The following is a 6,596-nucleotide window of genomic DNA, read 5'->3' as shown; positions in this document are numbered from 1 at the left end:
AATCAACCATTCCCCCCCTCTATTTCTCTTTTATTTTGTTTATTTCCGTTACGGCCGATTAGGCACGTAACATAAAAGGACAAGAAAATAACACCCACTGGGCATGAAGCAGTCCATACTCAATGTGTACTTAGCCTTGTTGAATACTTATAATTATAAAGAGAGGAATTCTAGACTGAAGGGAGCCCTTGCAAAAAAGAGGTGAAAGGGCTCTCTCATTCGCTACACATCACCATCGTGCATTAATAACGGCTAAGAAGTCAGACATGATGGTGACGTGCAGCCAATGCGGGAGCTCTTTCACCTCTTTTCTACAAGGGCTCCCTTCAGTCTAGACTTCCTCTTATAAAGATTACATAAGGTTAAAAATTTAGAGAGAAAGAGAGAGAGGGAGACGTGTGCCGCACATAACAACCAATAAAAAAGGAACAAAAATCAGAGAAAAATAGAGAAAAATGAAGAGCTGTCGAACGGAAAATAGGGTGCATTTATCATCACCCCGTCATCTTGATATATTTAAATAATTCATAACTGTAGATTTATTTACAGCTATTAAATCTCAACAATAATGTACAAACAAGTATATTTTATTATATACTATTTTATAATGCCATTGAAAATATAAAAAATAAAATAAAATAAAATTTAGCTATATAAAAATAAAATAAAAACCCTTACTATCATACAAAATCTAAACATTTTCACACACAAAAAAAGAAAATGAAGAAGTGTGATTGTAGCCCCATACTTCACAAGTATATAATTAAATCTATGGGACAATGGAGAGACCATAGTTTTGACATGTTGCAATTAATCCTATCAGAATTGGGTGACCCTAGAACCATGATCAAATAATCCATTTTTAAGAACTTGCAAATAGATGTTAAATTACTGATTTTTGTTAGGTAGACTGGATTAACGTAGGTCGCCTTATGGGGATTCACCACAGTAGTCTTCATTGCATATGTATTCATCCCATCTCTATTTTGTCCTGATAAAAACGATCATAAAGCACACGTTGTTTACATAAGTCATGTTCACTTATAGGGAGCTCCTCTATTAATAATGACACTCCTTCCTTTGATTTAAACCTTTCTAATCAAAGGGCTGCTAAGAAAACTGAAATCCATTTTGTGAAAAATAGATGAAGTCCTCTGTTCTGATACATGCTCAAGAAGACAAGGAAGTAAGCTCGAATCCCCGTGTGTAAATGACCAAATGGTTGGTCAAATTCACTTTCATCTGTATTGTCTTTATTTTCCAAACGGAGTCCCATTTTGGAAGTGTTTTCCTTTATGATCAGTTGTTAGAGGTTACGACAATTTCCCAAAAAGCAATCCATAGTCAATCTTAGAAGTGTCAAAGAAATCAGTCTCATTATAAAGACAAGTGAGTGTAGATATCATTCCACTAATCTAATTACCTTTCCCCAGTTTGCTACAATATGATTTCAATATCAAGCATTATTTTATTTTGGGATTTCCAGCTGAATATACAAAGTCTACAGCTGCATTTTAATTACGCAGACGTGTCAGCAATTTGAAAAAATTGGGAAGAAAATATGCAAAAGCATCATAATTCATTGGAAACCATGTAGATGGTTTTCAGGACATGACCTTTTTAAGTTGGGGCTCAACAAATGAAGGGTTTGGACCATCAATGTGGATCCCACTAAGTTCATTCACTGTAGATGCGCAAGGGAGGTTTGAGACAGAATTCTTGACTTGTTTGGCGTCTCAAGGGTGTTCCAGTTGGCCCTGTCAGATCTTATTCATAGATTGTTTTTCTTGCTGTGGCCAAGCAAGGGTATAATGTTATGGAAGTTGGTATTTTTTTGGGTCATTTGGAAAGAGATAAATGCTCTGTGCTTCCTATTCTTTTTCAATGGTCATATCTTTAGTCATTTTGTTGCCAAAGTCCATCCCAGCTTCAACTTGTACTCCACCTCATATATTAGGCGTTGTTGGAAGGAAATCTACTTTAGACGCGAGCCAGGAAGACAATATCCCCCAAATGGACTCCCCTAACTCAAGATGGCTAAAAGTTAACTTTGATGGCTCCAGCATGGGCAACCTAGGCATGATGGGAATTGGAGAGCTCCTCAGGGACGAAGAAGGTTGGACACGATGGTCGTTCTCTGACCCGATCGGTATCAAGGATTCAAATGAGGCTGAAGTAAGACTTGTGCTTCAGAGAATTGGACTGTTGAAAGTAAGAGAGATGGATAATCTGATGGTTGAAGGGGATTTCCTCAACGTAATCAGGTGGCTAGATGGGAGATCTACCCATCATTGGAGATTTCTAGAGTTAATAGAGATCCTCATATCAGGCGATCGGTGAATGGAGACGTGGATTGCTTAGCCCAGGAGGGGGCGTCCTGTGCAGCATTAGGGATTTTTTACCTTCTCCCTCCATAGTAGCACGAGCTATGTTAATGTAGGATTGATATTGTTCTATCTTCTTCTCCCTTGTATTTCTAGCATGGTTTTAAATTTTTGTTTCGGCTAAAATTTCGGAGTTATCTGAAACCGAACTCCGAAATTTTAGCCGAAATCCCGAAATTTAGGTAATTTCGATCGAAATAGGCGAAATTTGGTAGTTGCGGATGAAATCCCAGATTTTTAGGACGAAATTTCGGTAGTTTCGTTCCAAATTCTTTAACGTAATTAAAAAATGTTATTTTATTATAAATTTCGTCGAAATTCCCGAAATTCAAAATTTCGGGAATTTTGGTTTCATTACCTTTTTCATTTCGGTCCCCACCGAAATCCAAAATTTCGTTACTAAATTTTGGATTTCAATCGAAATTTAAAACCATGATTTCTAGTAGCCTCAACTTTCCCAGTTGTGTGCTTTCTTTTTATAAATCTTCATCAGTTCAAAAGGGAAAAAAATCGACACACCATATAAAAGCTCCATAAAAGCAATCACTTACCTTTGTTTTAGGGATATATATATGAGAAAACGATTCCTACACATATGTGTAAATAAGTTATCTACACACTAGCTTAAAATACAGTGGGGGGCACATTATTTGGGTGATCCAGACCATTCATTTTTAAGGCCCTCACATAGATAGGGTGTCCACAAAAAATCAGATCCATAGGATCATCCTAACCATTCGAACTGTGGAGGCAAAAAATGGACTAATTTGTAAAGGTTTAAAGACATCCATTTTACCTCCACAAATCGTAGGGTTAGGGTGATCCTATGGATCTGATTTTTTGTAGACACCCTATTTATGTGAGAGCCTTTAAAATGGATGGCTTCGATCACCCAAATAATGTGGGCCCCCACTGTATTTTAAGCTAGTGTGTAGAGAACTCTCTACACATATGTGTAGGAACCGTTTTCTCTCTCTCTCTCTCTCTATATATATATATATATATGTGTGTGTGTGTGTGTGTGTAGAGAGTTCTCTACACACTAGCTTAAAATACAGTGGGGGCCCACATTGTTTGGGTGATCCAAGCCATCCATTTTAAAGGCCCTCACATAGATAGGGTGTTTACAAAAAATCAGATCCATAGGATCATCCCAACCATACGATTTGTGGAGGTAAAATGGATGTCTTTAAACCTTCACAAATTAGTTCATTTTTTGCCTCCAAAGTTCGAATGGTTAGGATGATCTTATGGATCTGATTTTTTGTGGACACCCTATCTATGAGAGGGCCTTAAAAATGAATGGTTTGGATCACCCAAATAATGTGGTCCCCACTGTATTTTAAGCTAGTGTGCTACACATATGTGTAGGAACCGTTTTCTCATATATATATATATATATATATATAGAGGAAACTGTTGGTGAGCTTAAGCTCACCAAACTTATGGTGAGCTAGCTTGCCCAATCACATGGGGGCCCACTTTGTTAGGATGATCCAAACCATTCATTTGAAAGTCCCTTACATAGATGGGGGGTGTACCAAAAGTCAACTCCATAGGATCATCCTAACCCCACCATTTGTGGAGGACAAAAATGGACAGACACAAATCTGCCCCATTTTTGTCCTCCACAAATGGAGGGGTTAGGATGAACCTATGGAGTTGATTTTTGGTACACTCCCTATCTATGATAAGGCCTTGCAAATGAATGGTTTGGATCATCCTAACAAAGTGGGCCCCCATGTGATTGGGCAAGCTAGCTCACCATAAGTTTGGTGAGCTTAAGCTCACCAACAGTTTCCTCATATATATATATATATATATATATATATATATATATATATATATATATATATATGAGAAAACGGTTCCTACACATGTGTGTAGAGAGTTCTCTACACACTAGCATAAAATACAGTGGGGGCCCACATTATTTGGGTGATCCAAGCCATCCATTTTAAAGGCCCTCACATAGATAGGGTGTCTACAAAAAATCAGATCCATAGGATCATCCCAACCCTACGATTTGTGGAGGTAAAGTGGATGTCTTTAAACCTTTACAAATTAGTCTATTTTTTGCCTCTACAATTCAAATGGTTAGGATGATCCTATGGATCTGATTTTTTGTGGACACCCTATCTATGTGAGGGCCTTAAAAATGAATGGTTTGGATCACCCAAATAATGTGGCCTCCACTGTATTTTAAGCTAGTGTGTAGATAATTTATCTACGCATATGTGTAGGAACCGTTTTCTCTCTCTCTCTCTCTCTATATATATATATATATATGTGGAAACTGTTGGTGAGCTTAAGCTCACCAAACTTATGGTGAGCTAGCTTGCCCAATCACATGGGTCCCACATTTTGGGGAGTGATCCAAACCATTCATTTGCAAGGCCTTATCATAGATAGGGGGTGTCTGCCCATTTTTGTCCTCCACAAATGGAGGGGTTAGGATGATCCTATGGAGCTGATTTTTGGTACACCCCCCATCTATGTAAGGGACTTTCAAATGAATGGTTTGGATCATCCTAACAAAGTGGGCCCCCATGTGATTGGGCAAGCTAGCTCACCATAAATTTGGTTAAGCTCACCAACAGTTTCCTCTATCTATATCTATATATATATATATATATATATATATATATATATATATATATATATATAGTAGAAGATAAAATAAGATAATTTTTTTGTAGAATTACACATGACCCTTTTTGACTTTTTTTAACAAAGGCACCCATTCAACACACATATTTTCAATCCTACCCCCTCCTTTATGCTTTTTAACAAAGGCACCCATTAAGGCCAAATAATTTCAATCCTACCCGCCCTCCTTTATGCTTTTTTAATAAAAAATCTATAGGGTGATCTTAACCATCCGATTTAAGAGGAACAACATATTATGGAAACCTCTATAGATTGGAGGGCTAGGATCAACCTATGGAAATGATTTTTGGGGCACAACCTATTTATGTAGTGTTCCATCACATGGACGGTTTGGATCAACTCGTGATGTACTCCGTACAGTTCTTTGTTGGGGTTTTTAACTAGTATATATATATATATATATATATATATATATATATATATATATAGAGAGAGAGAGAGAGAGAGAGAGAGAGAGAGGAAACTGTTGGTGAGCTTAAGCTCACCAAACTTATGGTGAGCTAGCTTGCCCAATCACATGGGGGCCCACTTTGTTAGGATGATCTAAAGCATTCATTTGAAAGTCCCTTACATAGATGGGGGTGTACCAAAAATCAGCTCCATAGGATCATCCTAACCCCTCCATTTGTGGAGGACAAAAATGGACAGACACAAATCTGCCCCATTTTTGTCCTCCACAAATGGAGGAATTAGGATGATCATATGGAGCTGATTTTTGGTACACCCCCCATCTATGTAAGGGACTTTCAAATGAATGCTTTGGATCATCCTAACAAAGTGGGCCCCCATGTGATTGGGCAAGCTAGCTCACCATAAGTTTGGTGAGCTTAAGCTCATCAACAGTTTCCTTATATATATATATATATATATATATATGAGGAAAGTGAAGCTACACCGCCGGCTTAAAATACAATGGGCTCACATTGTTTTGGTGATCCAAAGAATTCATTTGATTGGCCCTCATATAGATAGGGTGTCCACCAAAAATCAGCTCCATAGGATCATCCCAACCCTACGATTTGTGGAGGTAAAAATGAACGTGTAAAAACCTTCACAAATTGGTCCATTTTTGCCTCCACAGTTTGAAGGGTTGGGATGATCCTATGGAGCTGATTTATGGTGAACACCCTATCTATGTGAGGGCCAATCAAATGAATGGTTTGGATCACCAAAACAATATGGGCCCATTGTATTTTAAGCCGGCGGTGTAGCTTCACTTTTCTATATATATATATATACCTCCTATCGCATCATTTCCACGCTCTTCTGTTTGCCCTTTATTTAAAATGATTGCATTTCCACCTCTTTTGTTTGGCTTTTTCTTGAAAAAAATCATTTTTGGGGATGAAAGACAAAAACAAAGGTAGTAAAGCTGGAAAAGCAAGGGGAGGTATCATTTCCTTTTATTTTCGCATCTATAGTGCGGTCTTCCACTTGCACTATGGGTAAAAAGGAGTTTGCCCTGTTTTCGTAAAGACTACCATTCTTTCTTAAAAAGCATGGCCAAAGCGTCCACAACGAATTCCTTTGCCTGGAGTGGCG

The sequence above is a fragment of the Tasmannia lanceolata genome, unplaced genomic scaffold, assembly GCF_043159265.1.
Source record: "Tasmannia lanceolata isolate RefF3 unplaced genomic scaffold, GAP_Taslan_0.1 ptg000006l, whole genome shotgun sequence".
Taxonomy (NCBI): Eukaryota; Viridiplantae; Streptophyta; class Magnoliopsida; order Canellales; family Winteraceae; genus Tasmannia; species Tasmannia lanceolata.
Note: the sequence above shows the minus strand (reverse complement) of the source record.